Source organism: Taeniopygia guttata, chromosome 2 (assembly GCF_048771995.1).
Source record: "Taeniopygia guttata chromosome 2, bTaeGut7.mat, whole genome shotgun sequence".
NCBI lineage: Eukaryota > Metazoa > Chordata > Aves > Passeriformes > Estrildidae > Taeniopygia > Taeniopygia guttata.
In genome coordinates this window covers 112,582,464-112,602,105 of record NC_133026.1, presented here as the reverse complement: position 1 = coordinate 112,602,105, position 19,642 = coordinate 112,582,464, and positions in this window count along the sequence as shown.

Genomic DNA, 19,642 nt, shown 5'->3' with positions numbered 1-19,642 from the left:
GGAGAATTCTCATTTTTCAAGAGTGTTCAAAATGTTTTTCTGTGGCAGGTAGTCTGTTAAAGCTTTTCAGGTTCAAGAACAAGAGTCAGCAATCTTCTGCCAAAATACTTGCAATCTATTTCAGTCTCAGTTGCATCAGGGGTTGGCAGTTAAGCATGGTTTTCTGCTCAGGCCCTTGTAGCCAGAGTGAATTTTAGAATAGTGATTTCTTATAGCCTGAGGCTATAAGTCCAGACAACTTCAAAAGTTCCTCTGAAAAAACTGCAAAACTTTAAAAAAACCAACCCCAACCTAAAAAGCTGAGACATCCTGTTAGTCTCATGTAGGTATGCCTGAAGGGGTAAGTAGAGAAAATAAAGATATAAGGTTAATCCTAATGAAGGTTCAAAATTCATCCTCGTTTTCTTTTTCTTCATGATGGTATCAGAGCATGGGACAGCAGCTGGGTTATCTCTTAGAGAAATCAGATGGCTCTTCAGCTTTCAGAACACTGAGAAATGGTGGGTTTTGGGCACACTTTTTCCATATCCTTGATGACAGCTGGAAAGCAGAAACTTTGCCAGATGTGCTAGGCCGTGCATGACTGCAGGATTTCCTTCTGTAAGTCATTGTCTGGTTGCTATGGAAGGACGTGACTGCATGGCAATGGTCTGCAGTAGTTCTTGTCAATAACCTTTGATGAGTTGACCTTCTTCAATGAAATTGTACAAAGGAGCCATTAGTGTTTCAAAGAGCTGAAGGAGCATGGGCAGGGGGCCTGGTACTGATTGCTTAAAGCACTTCCTTTTCCTCCCTGAGGGGTTTGTCTTCCCTTATAACAATGGCTTTCCTAGGTAGGCAAGCCCTCATTCCGTCACAGATGTGGCTGGCCTGAGCATCTTTAGGAGGTCTGGACTCATCTCACTGATGAGAACTGGGAATGGAAATAAAAAGGAGCTTCTTCTGCATGGGTGTTAAATTTTTTGAGTATTTCAACTGTCTCTGAAGTGTTTTCTGTGCCTGCAAACTTTACTCCTTCCCATTCTTCCCTTCTTCCCAAGATTCTGACATAGCACTGAAAACACCCATAAATTCCTCTCTCCTGGGCCTGCTGTGGGAACTCTTCCATCCTTTCATCTTATTGAATTTTTTTATTATTTTTTGAGGGTGAAAAATGCTTGTGTTTCATTTCAAGTAGGTGAGATTTTGTACTTTCTGTTCATTGTCAGAAGTACTTCTCCCTTACCTTGTGACTGGTGCATCTTATCCTAATGGATATCACGGTGTTGTGTATTGCCTGAAGCTCTTCTATCTTGACCATCATTAGCATCATTACAGTCCCTTTCTTTTGCAGCTATTTTATTGTTGCTGAAAAACGAGATGTGAAACAGTAACTGAAAATCCAGTTGTACTCAGATCTCCTGATGAGCCTCTGACTTCAATTTTGTGTCTTCAAAAGAAAGTCATTGCAATCTTGTAGCAAACTGAGCTTCCCTGAATTGCGCTGTGATCATCTTAACATAAAAGCATAGTCCAGGTTCTCAGTACAGTCACAAACTCTACAAGGACCTGAAAGCAGAAGAAAGCTTGTTTTTAAAGTCTTTGAGCCATGCAGGACAACAAGGCTGATTAATAAAGTTCTGTTTTTTCCCTATCACATCCTCTGTCCTCACAACACCAACAAAACCCCCAACTTGTTCCTCTAAAATGAATCTGGAATAAAAGATAGAAATGATCTTTCATCTCAAAATTGTGAAGGGGCTTGCTTTGAAATCTTTCATTAAAATCCCTGTTTTGTCTCTGTCTTGACAGGCTGTAAAGACAACTCTCCAGTCTTCTATGTCAAAGTCTAAAAAAAGTAAATCATAAAGCCTTCTTTCATTGCTCCAAAAAAGTGTTCAAACACACTAAGGGAGGCAGTCCTAAAGTTTCATCAGTACACCATTGATCCTGACATGACTGGCTGTTTAATGTTAACAAAAGGTTACGAAGGTTTTAATTTTTAGAGGAAACTAAACTTCTCAAGATCTTTTGAACCTTTTTTTTCCGTCCATTTTGTCAGAAAATGTCTTTCAAAGGGCTTGTGTCCATGTCTCTGTAGAATAGAATACTATTTATTACATTTGCCTCTAAAGGCCTCTAAAGTTCAACCTCGAAATCACAGTTAGATTCAGAAGAAAATTTACTTCCCCCAGAATAACAAATAAGACTGAGTTGGTGCATTTGCTGTACTGGCAGCCAGTGCCTCGAGCTTTTGGGGCAGAAGAGAGGGCTGGGTGTGGGTATTATTTTGACCTGGATATTTTATTTTCAACTTGCAATGCTGATGGAGGCAATGCTGGGTTAGATCCTGTTTCAGGACTGTCCACTTGGGCTGATGATGCCTGCTTGCTCTGAAAGGCAGCACAGGGACCCAACCTGCTCTGATCTGGGGTGATGCTTTTAGCACTTCCTAATACAGGTAAGTGACTCTTAGTCACTTTTGATTTCCTGCCTGGATGTCTGCTGTGGGTCTGTTCTCATACAGCAGTGTGGTGCTTCCCCTTCTCACTTGTTCCTTTAGTCACACACTAAACAAAATCTCATTTTAACAATATTCTCCTAAGTCATACTGAGTTCCATCCCTCCCTACAGTGTAAAGTTGAGAGTTTCCCTAGGCTTTAGATATATTAGTATCCTGGTTTCAGCTGGGATAGAGTTAGTTTTCTTCCTAGCAGCTGATACAGTGCTGTGTTTTGGATTTTGTAAGAGAATATGCTGATAACACTCTGATGGTTTAATGGTTGCTAAGCAAGGCTTACCACAAGTCAAGGACTTTCCAATTTCCCACAGTCTGCTGGTAAGCAAGTGCACAGAAATCCAGGAGGAAGAATGGCTTGGACAGATAACCTGAACTGGCCAGATGGGTATTCCATACCAGAGAATCATGCTCAGTGTATAAACTGGGGGGAATTGACCAGGAGAGGACAATCCCTGCTCAGGATGCTGAGTGATTGTTTTGGGGGATCACTTGTCTATCTTAGGCTTTATCCTTCTCTCTCTCCTTGTAGTCACCCTTTTCATTATTATCCTCCTCCTCTTCCTCCTCCTCCTCCTTCTCTGTCTCTGTTTCTGTCTTCTCCTTCTCCTCCATGAAACCACTCCTATCTTGGCCCGTGGTTTCTACCTCTTTCCAGTTCTCCTCCCCATCCCACCAGGGCTGGGGTGGAGAGGGAATGAGTGGCCGCATGGTATTTAGCTGCCAGCTGGGGATAAACCATGACAACGACATTCAGAGAGATAATTCTGGCTCCATGACAACACCAGCTTTTACAGTCTCAGAGGGACTGAGTGCATCAACCTCAGAAGGCAGCTGTGGCACTGCAGGAGGAGAATACCCCCAGGCAGGTGGCCTGTCCAGTTGCAAAGTGACACGTGCCAGTTGCCTGCATACCTTGCAGAGGTCAGGCCTTGCTGCAGGTGCATTTATGCTGTTTTGTGCCAGCTGCAAGCTCAGAAATAAGACTTCTAGATGCCACAGAGCTGCCCCAAATCATTCAGTTCCTTGGTATGAATGAAACTGATTCCATTTTGGTAAAATTCTCTCTGCTTATTTCCTCAGTCAACATTTTCACATTCAAGTGTTTCAGATGTTTCACTGCCTAATCTCTTTTCTCCCCAGTGGTAAATAATTGTCAGGCTGATGTTGGGGTGGTGCTGGTTACTTGCACACACTGAGGGGCAGTGGCAGGGGAGAAGCTTTTCCCACTGAGGGTGAATCATGCCTGTGGCTGCACTCACATGGCAGAAAGGCTGGAGTGGGGTGCAGCAGGAATGCAGCTCAGAAATGAAGTGTTGAAACCTCCCCTAATACTGAGCAGTCACTGAGCAGTCACTCTCTCTACTGTAGGGTTGTTTTCTCTGCTGAACTGAGAGCAGCCAATGTATAGCTCAAAGTTTTGAAACATCTTCCTGCTTTGGTGCAAAAGACATCTTTTATTTCTGCATCCTTTTTCCTTTCAGTTTGTCTTGAATGCCATGGGTGTAAAGACCTGCTGGTTAGGACTGCCATGTGCAATTTTTAAAAAACTGGTTTATTGTTTTTCTTTCTTTGAAGGAGGTTGACAGAAAACCCATGTAAAGAATAAGATTTTCATAAAGCCAGAATTGAACACCATTACACTTTTGGAAGCTTGGGATACACAGAATGCCATACTTGAAATACAAAGGACAATAGCTACTTACTGAAAGAGGGTGTGTTTACACAAGATATGAAGCACTGTGAGTGTGGTAAGACACTGAAACAGGTTGCCCAGTGAAAGTGGGCATTTTCCCATTCCTGGAAATGTTCAAGGCCAGGTTGGATGGGGCTTTTAGCAACCGGGTCTAGTGGACAGTGTCCCAGCCCATGGCAGGTGGGGTGGAACAAGAGGATCCTTAAGTTTCCTTCCAACCCAGACAATTATGTGGTTCTTTAAAATGCTACAAGCCCATCTAAAATTTACTGTTGATCCTCTACCTCTCTCTTACGACACACAGGCAAAACTTCATAGAACAAATATCACTAAAACTGTGTCCTTAGAAAACTTTGCTGTTTACATAAGTATGTTTTTAAAGACATGCCTCAGACAGTAATGAGAGGTTGCAATATGTCTCAGAACACAGAATATTTGTGTTTTAATTATCCGAGGCAGTTCTTAATTAATGAGTGCTCAAAGAGAAGGGTAAAAGAAATTTCATGCAGTTGTAATTAAAGGGAATATAACATTAAAAAAGACCTACATAATCAGAAGTTTGATTTAATAGCAAGGGAAATATTTTGTTTATTAAAAATTTGAAAACCTGAAGTATCATAAAGGATTCAATGGCGTTCTGTAAAGAATCTACATGTGAGGAGGCAATAAGAATGGATATTCCTGTGTTTTTGATGTTCCTGTTAATCATGCTTTTCCCTTTCCTTTTGCTTTTCATTTCACTATATTAGTTGCACTTTATGGCCAAAAGGATCTGGGGTTGAATTACTTCAACAGCCAAGTCATAAGTTACACTTAAGCTCCTGTGCAGTAGGGGACAACTTGCAGAAATGATGTCAACTTTCTGTTCATTGCCTTTAGAATGTGGCAAGAACAGTTTATGCAAATAATGCTTTTAGTGAATTGAAATATTGTTTTCACTAATGTGTTTTCCTGTCTGCAGATAAAACATTGGCTGTTCATGTGCAAAGTGCACCACTCTACCCGAATGTCCAACTTTTATAAAAAAGAATATTAGTCCTTCAGATTGCAAAGTAAAAATTGCTCATAAAATATTTTTAAACTGGATTGTTTTTTACTGTTTTGATTAGGTCTTATTCTTCATATTCTAGCAGAAGTTTTCTCATCACTTATAAGAATAACACTGACCTAGATATGGTTCTGAACTTGGATTGGTATCATTGCATGCAGGTGTACAGGGATATTGAAGGACCAAATAATTTTTTTTTTTTTAACTTAAAGGAAGTGAGCAGAACTTCTGGCAAGAAAAATGATAGTGCTCTGTCTTCCAAGTTATTATTACTATTCATTTTTCTAAAAACATTTATAGGAACTTACAAACAACTGCAGAGTTGGGAGTTTGGTTTGTGTAGTCTTGAATAGATTGTTTCAGAAGAAATTTATCTCTCTGTCTGGAAGTTAAATTAGACTGTTTAGTTAGAGCACTTGTATCTGACTTTGCTTATTTTAAAGATAAATAAAACCTTTCCTACACAAACTTTGCACAACAGACCTTTTGGTAAAAATACTACCTATGTGAAAATATATCTGCAGCTTAGTTTCAGCCAGCCAAACTTCTGTAGCACATTTCCTGCCCTCAAAATGATTTTGTCATCCTGTTCAACAAATAAAGCAGGCATCCTCAGGAGAACTGTATCATTTTACTAAACACATAATTATAGTTCCCAGAAGACCTGCCTGGAGACTATGTAGATCATCTCAGTTTTGGCATTTTTGATGTTGAATTATTGGCTCTGGAAACCCGAATATTTTTGTCTGAACTACTTTGTGTGGAGTTGTTTGTTACTGTTGCTTTTATTATCTTTAATTTTCATTCAAACTCCCCCAAGGTTAACTTGTTCCTCTGTTCTATCAATTAACTCTGGCACTCAAATAAGTGTCAAAATGTGATAGGGATGACAGAGGGACTACTCTGACATTTTCCAAGGCTTTCAAGTAGGGGCAAGCTGACAAAATTTCTTCTCCATCTGATATCCTCAGCTGAGAAAACTGGATACTGAAGTGTATCCACTGAAGGATTTGGTTTCCACCCCTCTTCTCCATCAGGATGAGAATCACATGCACAGAAAATGACTCCTGACTTGGGTATATCACAGCTGTAGCTGTGCAGGTGCTTGGCATTCTGGAAAACCTTGTTTATAGTTCAAGTTGCCTGAAAACAAGAAAGATGTGCTTTTTCTCCTACTCTTTCTTATATGACAATGGAAATAAAATAGACAAAAATCCTCTATTTTCCCAGTATTTATTTTGTGGGGAAAAGCTTTTTTTCAAAACTCTAGGGAAACCTTGGCCAGTTTAACTAAAGACAAATCAACCCAAAGCAAAAGTAAATGTTAGTTTAATTTTGTGTTCTCCATACAACTGATGGAGATCACACATTTCAGACTGGCTCTACTACACTTTCTTATCAAATGGGCCTTTTTCTTGCTGGTAGAAAAAGCTAAGGAATGTGAATGAATCCAGGCCAAAATCAGTGTTTAAACTCTTCTAGGATAACAGTTTTAATTCAAAATGTTGAAACAGGTTTTGAAAAAAGGTAGCAGACTTGATTTGTTTGTGTGACAAATGTAGCCTAAACAACCAAAATTCCCTATTAGAATCATACAATAGTTTGAGTTGTCATGGACCTTAGAGATAATGATCATCTGCTCCCAAGCACCTGACATGGGCAAGAACACCTTTCACCACACAAGTTTTGTTGCTCAGAGGTCCATCTAACCTGGCCTTGAGTGCCTCCAGGGATGGGAGGCAGAATAATCTTTGACCTTCTTCCAGAAAGATTTTGGAAGTTAGGATAATGTGAGAGTTTTTCCCTTCCTCTAAACACCAACTGTGTGAATTTGTAGTAATGTGAGAGATCAGCCTGCATGTCTGGTATTCCTATTACTTCTAAGAGTGCTCCTGCATAGTAATTATTTTATTAATTGATTTACAAACCGTTTGCATTTTGGGACCTGTGTTTTGAGTAGCAGAGAAAACCAATCTGTTGGCAGCATGCTGTCAAGTTGATCTATTTTGTTACATTAACCTAAAAGGCTACTTTAAATGAGCTTCCTGATGCTGCAGGCAGGTATCCAAAAAGAGCTGGGTACATTTTTGGGCACAACAGGAGGAGATCTGCAGGCTGTGAAGGACTCCAGGCTCTGTCCCTGGCCCCTGTGGTGAGTGGATGTTGTTGCCTTCAGTAACTCTAGAGCCCCCAAGGTAAAACTTGCTTGAAAATGGAGCTGTTTGCACCAGAGAACCATCAAGTCAATGTGGTCCAAGGGTAAGTAATTTGTCATTGGTAAGTGATTTTATAATGGAATAAATCTCTGCCCTTTGGGTGATATGAAGCTTAGTCCAAAAAAAGTTCTTGAATTTAAACAAACAGCAAAGAATTTATTTGCGTATGCTTTCCTTCCCTCTTACACTACTATAGTGTGGTACAGGGTCACTTTCTCTGGTGGCTTGGGGCCTCTTCAAACAAAATGTGTGTAAAATCATCAGGCTACATTAGAGCATCTCGAATTTTGTGAATTTGTTCTATCAACTGAATTTAGCTTGACTTTTAGACCAAAAAATCTGAAATTAAAGATGGGTTATTGATTTCCTCTTGTTTTCTCAGCCCAGTTAATTCTGTTATGCATGAGCATTCCCTCCCAGTGCTGATTTTCAATTGTGTCAGAATACCTACAACTGCAGGATAACATTGTGGTGTCAATGCAATAGGCAGGGATAATGTCTCAGTACACTTGCAAGCTGCTGGCTTGGTGCAGAATTGGGGTACAAAATTAGATTTGGACCATACAGGGAATTTTCCTAGGACTTAGTTTTCCTGAATTATAGTTCATATTAATATAAAAAAATCAATATAAACTAATGTAGCTTGGAGCTGGATCTGACAAACCCAGTCTTGAACAAGGTAACAAGAAATGAAGAATCTCCACTCTTTGTTGTCCCTATCCCATCTTTTCTATTTGGTTTTCCATAAATAATGACATTGGTATCTGTTGGCATGGGGTTTGAATACCCTGAAGGTGGTTGATAGAATTTTATCTAGACTTGTTTTTTGGATCCGAAACTTTGGCATGGCCTTAAATCTCAACAGTAGAATCTGTCCTCCTTTACATATAATTCTATAGCAAGAGATTTCATGCACTGCATCAGTCTTCATTTTTTTTCTTGGTTAATTTACCAGCTTATGAATTACTGGGATTTGGCAGTGATTTGCATTGATGACATGGACAGCAGTCAAAAGATGGATCTGATATGTGCAATTTTGGCTGCAGGCAGGTTAAGGCTCTGATTGAAGGCTTAAGATAGATGCATGTGATTTACCAACAATCTAATAATACCTTACTCTAAATATGGTGTTATTAACATTTTACATTTTTATTTGAAAGACATGGAAATAATTTTATCTTGATGAAAAGTTAAGCTTATTGACGTTTTCTCTTTCTGTCAATTTTTCTGTATTGTCTTTGTACACACATAGGGTTATTTTTCCTGTACGAATCATGCCCTTGTAAATTCTGATAATGATCATATGAATAAGGGAGTTACTTTACTGTTAGCTTGAAGAAAAAATTATGTGGCCTTCACCTGAAAATTACAAGCAAGTTAAGTGAAGTTAATGAAGGAAAATTACATAATACCACATTAATAAAGGAAGTTCTTAAAAGCCCGGAACTGTCTGGTGCTGAACAGGAATCCATCTGAGAGAAGGAATTGTACATGGACAGGAACTGCAAAGCGTACAACCAGCAACTAACTAGGGGCTTTCCTACACAGGGTAGTTTTGAGTGAAGAGAGGTATTTAAAATCCTGCTTCTCTCTATAACCTAAATATGGAAGACATCTTGCTTTATGTTTTCCAGTGGAAAGGTTTCCACCATCAGACCGTTCCCACCATCTCTCTGCTTAGCTTTCAAACAGGAGGAACTCAGCTGGGAAGTGTTGGCAACCTGTCATAGTGCTCTGAAGGCTGTATTGGAGTGGCATGTCTCACATTTTGGTGCTGCCATGCTCAAAATCCTGACTGCTGGCAAAGAAGAATAACATCTATGTAAAAATAAGCCACAAATTTATTTATTTTACAAATACACAGAGTATGGGTTTTTGTCCTTTTTCTTGGGGTTCTGCTCACCCTTCATGGACAAAAGATTGGTAGCTTCACCTAGGGGATAAGTGTGTGAAGGGCTGTTACAGCAGACCATATTTTCTGGAGGAATATGGACTTTGTGTTGCTGGTTTTCTCTCCCACAGGCTAAAGTCCACCTTGGGGAAATGACCTCCTTGTCCACCTAGAAGCAATCAAAGAAAGCAGAAATTTCACTAAGATACTTAAAATTATTGCTTATTTTGCATATTTGTTTCAAACTCTTAATCGGACAGCAAGATTGCTACCCCAGTTTGTCAGCTCAGTGAGAGACCATTGTGCCTACCAGACCCATAAATAGGTGTAGGAGAGGGGTGGGTCTTGTACCAGTCAGGTGTTTGCCATGTTTCACACGTGGCTTATTAACACCAGCTCCAGCTGACCAAGCTGGGACTTCAATTTGACAGATAGGGGACCATCCTGCAGCTGTGCACTGTCTAGAGCCACTCTGCTCCCTGTGCTGCAGCCCACAGGACTGGTGAGGATCTAATTTAGGAGCTGAGCTCCCAGCTTGCTCGGGCTTATCTGGCTGTATCCCCATTCCCAATCCCTCCCATCTTGAACAAAGGAGGGCTGAGAGAGCTGTCTTAGAGTTGCAGTTTTTTATTTAGATGTTATCCTCCTTATTGCCAGAGTGATTCCCAATTATAGATATATACATTTAAGTGTACACATGCACAAACACACACATATATATGCATCTATGATATCTATCTTATTTTCTTTATGTTAAGCAGACATAGTTTGAAAATTGAGACTTTCACCAAAAAAAATTATATTGGAGTTTATTAAATTTTCAAGGACATTCAGAGTGCCTAAAACTAATATTGGAAAGCACCCAAGCATGGTTATTGTTTTCATTCTGCAGACATTGGTAGGGGTTGAATATCTTTTCTATGAATGTATCTGTTAAAGAATATGGCCAGTCATGCGAATTGCTGAATCTGCACTGTAGTTGGATAATTCCCACTGAGCACTATGGCTTTGGCTATGCTTTCCTGTTTGTTGTCTTTCTGGACAGTGGTGGCAGCCAGAGGGATTTTGTCATTGACATGATCCAAATTAATTTTCTCTTGTATGTGCTAAGGATAACTGATGCATTGGGAGATCTTGGTGTGATCTAAAATCCCAATCGTATTATTTCTAATTGTTGCAACACACACTATGAGTAAACTGCTTGGTAGAGGCTCTAAAAGTGATATTGGAAACAGCTAAAATGCAAAATTGTTCATACAGTTTTTATTGAGTGGTATTTCAAGGGGTTTATAATTGCAGTTCTGACAGCTGTTTCTAAGATTAGCAGTAATCTTTCCTTCCTCTTTTGTGCATGACATACCAGTACAATCCTCATAAAGTCTGTAATGCATCTGTTAAATTTCTAGGCGAGGTGGCACAGTATAAATAATTAATCCAGGGAGAAACAAATGTTTAACAATGGTTCCTTTCCTATTTAGAAAACCGCATTTTCTCTGTATAATAGAACTTCACTGGCAAGAGGCACACCAGATACTGAATCCACTTCTGAAGACACTCCCTGTCCTCCAGGTTCAGTTGAGGTGGATGTTGAAGCAGGAGTAATTAATTTTGACTATCTACTGAAGTCTTTGTATTCAGAATCTTTAGCTTGCTCTACATATCAAGAATTGTTCCAAAAATTCTTTTGCCATCAATATGTCTTTTGTCATATATTTAAAAACATTTCTGTGAGGCCTTAAATTTCAGGATAAATTTCTCACTTCTGGTGGCAGTTCTCAGAAAAAATAATTTAAATCTATTTTTAAAATCTGTGATGGTACCCCTCCAACAGTGTTATGTAAGGGAGCAACTCTCCACAACCAGGTATATTTTTTCTTAGAGCTCTTGTTTACTGGAGAAAGTTATTTTGCATTTAGCAAGACTGTAATAATTTATAGTAAGCTGGTTGCTCTGATCTAATTTCTCTGATGATAACTGATGATGCACAAGGCAGTTTTCCCCATTTTCAAAGGAGATCAAAGTCTCTCAAAGTGTGGATTCTCTCAGTGTTCAGGTGCACAGTCTGAAAATTTGTTGTAACACATTTTTTCATCACTGAAACTGAGGTTTAATGAAAGCTACATGCTCAGCCTCTCATAGTAACTAAGTGAAAATTCCTCCAACTGTTGTTTTAGGAGGGCATAATTATTGAATACTTAAAACTCAGATAATATTCTGACATTGTAAGGTACTCAAGACACTTCTGTCTGTTATTTTAGAGAGTCAAAATTGCTGAATCCTTGAAACTTAAGGAAATAATGTGATATTTTCAGGGAAAAGTTATAATTGTCCTCTTGAAAAAATGCAAAGAAATTAAGTCCGTACATGTGTGAATATGAAAGCAATATCTAATTTAATTTCAGATACCAACAGCACAAACACTTGCTCCTAATTACAGCTTTTCTGTATTAAGGCCTTATGGTAGTACATGCTACTTATACACTTAAATACAGAGTAGTCTGTTGGGAAAGCCTCAGTCTTTGGGATTTGTAATGTGTTCCAGTCATACAAGAACACTCAGTCCTTGCAATGACCAGATGAAATTATTATTATAATAATCCTTATTATAATAATTATCATAATTTTCATAATCATTACTATCACACAGTAATTGTGCGAGGACTCCTGTTCCAAACAAGTGTAAGGGAAATGAATTCTGGAAGGCCACTAGGATGGTAATTAAAATGAGAATTCCTAACAACAGTTAACTGCATAATGTGGCTGCCTTGAGTCCTATTCTGATGCACAGAGCTGTTCAGGGTGGTGCTGAATGGCTGTGAATAGGAGCTGCCAGCCCATATCTGAATAGTGCTGTAACATGCCCTATTGTCTCCTCTTCCAAGGAGCTCATCAAACTGGCAGGTGTGGAATTGCAGAAATTCTGATGTTTATTAGAAAATTCTGATGTTTATCAGAAAATTAGAAAGGATCAGGAAAAGTTATTTAAAATAAGAGAGCAGTGTAAAGATGATCCCAAGAGAGAAGTTTTGCTGGCTATTCTTCCTCTGGTCTGTCTTTACTCATCTGCCTGCTCAGGTTCTCTTAAACAGATAGGACCCTATTAGTTCAAGAGTTACCACACAAATAATGAATGAGGTCTGTGAGAGCACGACAATGTATTTTCCTTTCATCACAAAAAACCCCAAAATCTTTCTGGCAAGATTCAAGGTTCTGGAGTATGGAGTCTGTCTTTCCAGTTTTTCTTTGCTTTGTTGTCATTGTTTTTACAAAATATATAAATTTTATGTTTTCTTATGGGACAGAAAGAAGAGTAGCATATAAATTTCTTCAAATTAAAATGTAAGATTTCCACTGTAACATAGGATTTGTAGCAGTCTTCCATGAACATTGATGCTTACAAGGATCTAGACTGTTACCTCGGTAAAGGTGGTAAAGCTCTGTGGAAATGGGTGATATTCAGCACTAGAGGGGACAGTTTCCCTTCAGTTCCTCCTTTCACACCATTAACCTAGAGTCATCTGAATGGTACCAAAAAGTCCATACTTTTTAAATGATGAATGTGTGACATAGAGGATGTTTCTGTGAAATTGTCGGACTAGAAACAGTCAGCTCATCTGTTTGTAGCATCAGAGAAGCAGCTATAAAGAATAGTTTTATATTCTGTCTTTTTATAAATTTATTGGAAGGAAATGTTCCATATACTTGCAAAAGAAATAAGATGCACTGAAAAAATGATTTGCTTGACTATGTTTAATATGTCATTAATATGCTTTCTGTGCCAAGGGTTTAGCTAAATCTTCTGTATGTCTCTATTTCAGTCATTAAAACCTGCATCCATCAATAATTACTTCTAGCATTTGCATTCGAAGCACAGTCTGGACAAAACTGATGCAGGCAACCAGTAGAGTTCACAGGAGGTCACTTGTCTGCCATTAGTATTCAAATATTAGCATTTTCAAGATGACAAACTTTTACTGCACAGTGGTAACAGACACATTATCTAGTCTTTGTACTTTGCCTTGTATATTTATGACTGCTTTTGTTATTGACCCAGGTTTACAAGCAAAAGCTGTACAAAGGGAAAATATCTTAATGCTCAGTGCAGTGCTTTTTCTACACATAGCAGTGACCAGGTGACAGGAAGGGAACAGCTATTTTTGAAACAAAGAAGCAGCAGAATTATCTATTATCTTTTTTAATATTGAATAGGTAGGTCATCAAATCCTTCTTAATAGTCATAGAATCCTTCCTGGTAAGAGGAGGCTTCAGGAAGATCTAAGTGCAAACAGTCTCACTGAAGCTTAATCTTTCAACAGGTCAAAGGAGAGTAAAGCAGACGCTGAATATAAAAAAGAAAATAATCTTCCTTCCTCAGTGCAACATCTGCTCCTTTTTATTTGCCAGAGGCTGCTACACTGCTGCTTCCCACATTTAATAAAATGAGCTAAATAGACTGAAAAAGTTCACTGCTATTTTTTCAAATATGTGTATTTTATACCATTAAAACTGTATGTGAGTGACATGCTGAGAATGAATTTCAGAGGACCTATTTACATAGAAGGTCAAATTTTAAAATTCCTGTGTAAAACCTTGCTTGCAAAGATGAATACGAGTGGTCAGCAGAAGAGCAGGTGGATAAGGAGAAGAACAGATAACACATAACAATTAAAAAGAAAATGTCTTGATGAACTGAGCTCTTTGAATTAACTGTTTGTAGTGAGGAGTCCATAAAGTGGCAGTTTTTAAGGAATTTGTTCTTTCTCTGGCCAGGAAATCTTCACCAGCTCCATATAACAAAACCTGTAGGGGACTTGTATACCCATAATACTAATGAGTGAGCACTTGTACCGTGTTACTATATTGGAGACCTCTGGAAAAACTTTACATGGGAAATTGCTATAGTTTTAGTTACACATAGCATTGGAAGTAAAGGCAAAAGAAAGAGTGAGGTGGACTGGGAAAACATGGAATTCAGTAAAAAGTTATTTGATTACAGTGAAACTTTAAGATATGCAGCAACTTTAAATGCTGATCCCATGCATCTTTCTACAGAAAAAAAGTTTGTAGATGTACATATATACTTATCTCTAAACCCCCTAAATATATAATAAACTATTATTAATGTACTGTTTACACATACTACTCATATCAAAATTATATCACACTCTGTGTGTCTCTGTATACACATGTTTTTCTATTTAAATGCATGAAAATGTAATTGAGGAGTAACCCCCCCCAGTTCCTACAGCTTGAATAAATTTTGGAGGTAAAGCAGGAAAGCCAATTATATTCCTTTTGGCAAAGAAACATGAGACTCGATAAAAGCAAGAACACAAGTGAATAACAAACATACTTCTGTTTATTTCTCACTAACCTCCTGGGTTTATTGTACCCACAGATACAATATTTCTAGGGAAACAGCAGCATTTTCCAGCCTAATCTGTGCTCTAGCATGTCAGGACTGAAAGCATTTCCTTCCCCTTCCTCTTCCCCTTCTTCTCCTTCCCCCTCTCCCAAACCATGTTAACAAAATTAAAATTAAATTAAACAGAGCTATAGCTGTCTTTAACTATAGTATCTTGAAATACCAGTTGTATTTATAGGAAATGTGTACCTTCCTCCAGAAAGGCTTCTCTGGAAGCCACTAACCCCATCTAGACTAAAGAATTGATTCACTATATTTGATCTTATTTGAGAAAAATTCTGTTTGGGGAAAATGACAGTCCCTGTTCACGAAATCATGCTACACAATTCCTTCCTTTATGGCTTGCAATTTCTCTCCCAGAAGCTTCCAGTTCTTATTGAGATAGGATAATAGAATGGCTGGACACTGGGCACTGATTCTTTGCATTTCTTTTCCCCAGTTGCATGTGATAACGGAATGTCTTATTGTTTTCTGTTATTAACCTGAAGTCAAAAAGGTGCATGTACAGCTGGTCAGACTGGGAATTAATCTATGGTTATGATGCCAGTCTGGGTTTTGCCTTTTTTTTTTTCTTTTATATGTTCTCTGTATTCTTTGGACGTATATTTGTACCTTTGTAGCCTATTGTATTAGTGACTTGTTTCCCCAGTACTTTTCCATGGCCTTTCCCTATTCAGAAAGACAAAACAAGATCCAGAGCTCCAAGCCCCAGGGGGTTCAAGGCTCTGTGATATCTTGTTTTTTCCTGGGAACCACAGTCAAGAACAACTCTTGGAGATACATTCTCATGGACAAAGTACAACTAGTGCTGAATGAGGGGCTCCAGAGAAGGGGCTGGACCTGGGCGGGGGGGGGGGGGGGGGAGGAAATTGCATCACTACTTGTCCTCCTAATTGGTGCTTTTTATCAATTAAGCTAAATATCTAAAATCTATAAATATGTACTCATCCCTGGGTGGGGGGGTGGAGGAAGGCCTTCAAATAAAGATCCTCTTCAATCTCTCTCAGTGCTGCTTTCAATTTTATGTGGCTTTTATGTAGTCTTATTCAAGATGGGAAGGAACAGATTTATGATAAAATATGGAAGAAAATGCAAATATTGAGCTTCCTCCAGAAGAGGATTGCTGTTTAAGAAGCTGGCCTGTGTGGAGAAGACCACTCAGCCTTCCCTTGAAACCTGGGGCCTGCCAGACAGCTACAAGACTAACTGGTGTGCTGTACTCAGTACTACTCACAAGGGAACTGTTGACCTTAAATTGACATTTTTCAAACTAACACTAGATATGAGGTCTGCTGGAGACCAGTGATGATAGATAAAATCATGACAAGATGGTTGAGGAAATATTCAACCAAATGCCAGACCAGTGATCACCCAGAAAAGCCCACATTGTGGTGGATCAATGCTGGGAAGGTTCCTTCATGCCCAGGGGAGAGAAGCAGCAGACACTGACCCTGGAAAGCGAAGTTGTCCTGAGTCAGTCATCCACCATCAATGCCATGGGTACATTCTGCAGCCACCACCAGGGTGGTTGGCCCAAGCAGGAATTCCCAGGTGCTGCCCCATGGAGCTGATGGTGGCAGGAAAGGTGGTGGCTGTGTGCCAACAGGTAGATTGGTGACTGCACTTGGTGTTTGGATGGCTGTATGTGCCATTTTTGCATTAGGTCACAGAATTGTTTGTGTGGCTAAAGACCTCCCCTTTGTGTACTCCAAACTCCCTTGTGCAGTCTGCCCCTTCATAGGCAGGAGACTGAAAAATATGCATGTGGGATGAATAATGCATTTATAAAATGAAATTTGGGTGGCATTTCGTGCTTTCCCACAGAGTCTTTTAACAGCAGTAAAAGGGGACAAGCTCACTGATATCCTCTAGTGACACACCAGATTTTGTGTCTGACCAGGACAGCTGATGCCAGCATGGCCAAGAGTTGGGCCCCATTGTGTGGCAAATTTGATCCTTGTGCTTCTTCAGTGTTGCCCCAGTGCTCCTTAGAGAAAGCCACTGCAGTGCAGAATGGCTTGCAGCTGGCCAAGGGCAAGAGGACACTTCCACTCCAAGTGGAGGCTGAGCAAGAACACCATTGTACAGGAAGAAGACTGCAGTAAGCCCCATGGATCATCTGATATTCAGAATTTGATGCTTTGCTCAGTGCAGAATAGGTATTTATGTAAAAAAGCACTTAGAAAACTGTTTGTCTCAAGAAAAAGGCAGTTTATTTATTGAGCAGGTTCTATACAAGGTGATATTTTTACAGTAACATTGATTTGTCCAGATTTCAGCTTAGATTCTCAGATAGAATAAATCACTGCCACTTCTAAGGAGCTACCTATGCTAAAGCCTCACTTTCCTTCAAATGAGCAACTTCAATTTACTCTCAACTCTCAAACTATCCTAAGAAGTTACAATTTAATATCTCAGTGATATTAATATAAATTTAGTTGAATGTTGTGCATGCTCTTGTGAGTCAGGAGAATGATCTTAATTACCTTATTTCCCCCCTTTCTTTAATTACCTTATTTCTGCTGACTAGAAGCAAGCAGAAATAGTTCTGCAGACATGATAGACCTATGTCTCAAATTGAATGTGGTGTTCAGTAATAATAAAGGTGAAAACAATGGATTATAATTAATTCTACTCTGTATGAGTGGATGTGGAGTTTTAGAAGGAAATGCTTAGAAACAGATAAAACACATTTTAGCAAGAGGAACTTTTCTCCTGGGAATTTATACACCAATATATTTAATTTTTGGAAGGTTATCCATAATCAGTTCTTTATTCACTCAAGTGCTTCAGCTGAAACTACAATGTGATAAGGGAAACTTAAACTTGGTATTTATGTTTGCAGCTCTACTCCAGTTTTTGGATATCAAGATCTCTCAAGGACTATTAAAGTCAGAACATATTTTTTAGCTTTTCAGACAAAATCTTTTTTTGTTCAGCGTTTCTACTGCACTTCTGTCCAGGAGGCTCTTCACCTATTAGTTAAAGGCACCTCTGAACTCCAAGACTTCAGGCTTTACAAAGTAGGTGGGTGAACAGTTTTGAAAAGTTTTGTTTTCAAGAACCCCTTCTACGTGTTCTCCTTATCACTCAAGGAACTCTGCTGTTACTTAAATTTGGCTCTGTGGCCTAAGAACATGGACTGAACCTAACTGTGTATTTATATATAGATATATGTGAATATATCTTGGTTATGTAACTGCTTGAAGCTGTATCTGTGGGTGAGAAATAAACAATCAACTTGCCACAAATAAACAACAGCTTATCAAATATTCATAATGAGTTCTAAGTGACATGCTCTGCCTATCAGAATTAGAATATTTAATTAACATTGACAGAGGTACAATAACTAGGACATGTAAAATGGATTAATCCAACTTTCTTTCTCTTCCAGAAGCCCATTTGAATAGTCACAGTCCAAAAAGATACCCCCTGTGATCAGGGGGGTGTTGTTTGAGAGGTGACATCTGAAGGTGTTAAGGGCTGATGCTGCAAAAAGCTCTGCTCGGCTCGGTGCAGATGGACTCACTCTGGATTCAGGAGCCTGGATTGGCACTGTGGTTGCCTGCAGCCTGTCTTGCCTCTGTGCAGGCTGTTGGACTCTGCTACAAGCCCCCATGCAGGACATGGGGAAAATCTGGTTTTTGTGGTCAGTTAAAAGCATTAACTTCATCTAGTTTCCGAGGGGAAGGCAGAAAGATGCAGCAGAAATTAAAAATGAATTCACACTGACACAAGGTCTAAGCACCTGCTTTATGTAACTGTGAGCTGAGGTGACACAGCTGCAGTGACACTTGCAGTTTATATGACAATTCCATTGGGTCTAAACACAGTTAGTTAATTTAAAACCCCTTTGCTATCCGAACTGATGCATAAGATGTGTTATGGTAGTACTTTACATTCAAGGTTTATGGAAGATGACAGAATGACAGTCCTAGATTGTGGAGTCTAACTTAAAAAAGGTGCAGGAAAAAGCCAGCCAAGCTTCCTTTTTAAGGAATATCTTTAATGTCTATTTATCTATGTATCTATTTCTATATGAACTTAAGTCAGGGCTGGAACATACAGGTCTTTGGGAAATACTCTGCTAGCAAAATAATGTCCACAGGAGTGACAATATGCAAAAAATTTTAAATCAGAAGAATAACTCAGTGCTGCCTAGAAAGATTAGAGTTAGAGACAAAACACTCTAAAATTGCATTTAAATTGAAAAAATGCAAATGGGAGTGGAAGGGATGTTGGAAAGTTCCATATGAAGCACAAACCTTGAAAAACATAATGTCTAAAAATCTCAGTGTGACAGTGGTAGCAGTTTAACTATGGATAGTGATATTATTAACCCTTTGTAATCCTCTGATATTTGATTATGACAAATCATATAAATGCACAGGAAAACCAGACAGATTTTTGCTGGTCTAAAAGTACAGTAAAATACTATCAGAGGACATAGGTGTTTTAATCTTCTTAACAGATGTTCAAATGCAGTATACTTGACAGTTTAAAAAGAATGCTTTTAGGAAATAAGAAGGAAGAAAGGAGTAATTTGCAAGTACAAACCATCTGCATTATTACTTGTTCAGCTAGACCAGAAGTTGGGCTCGATGATCCTGAGGAGTCCCTTCTAACTCTGCAAATTCTATAGTTTGATGATTCTAAAACTTTATGATATTAGCTTTATTTCAGCTAAAATTGGATTGATTCTTCTGAAGGTAAAAATGCAAATGCCAACTGTAGTTTGGCTGCTTATGTGCTGCATTATCTGGAATAGCGTTTGATGATTATTTTAATTTAGGCTACCGCATGTTTTTAGCTTTCCCTGAGTCTCAGATGCTTGTAATGGCAGCACAGATGTACAATTGGAGATATGAA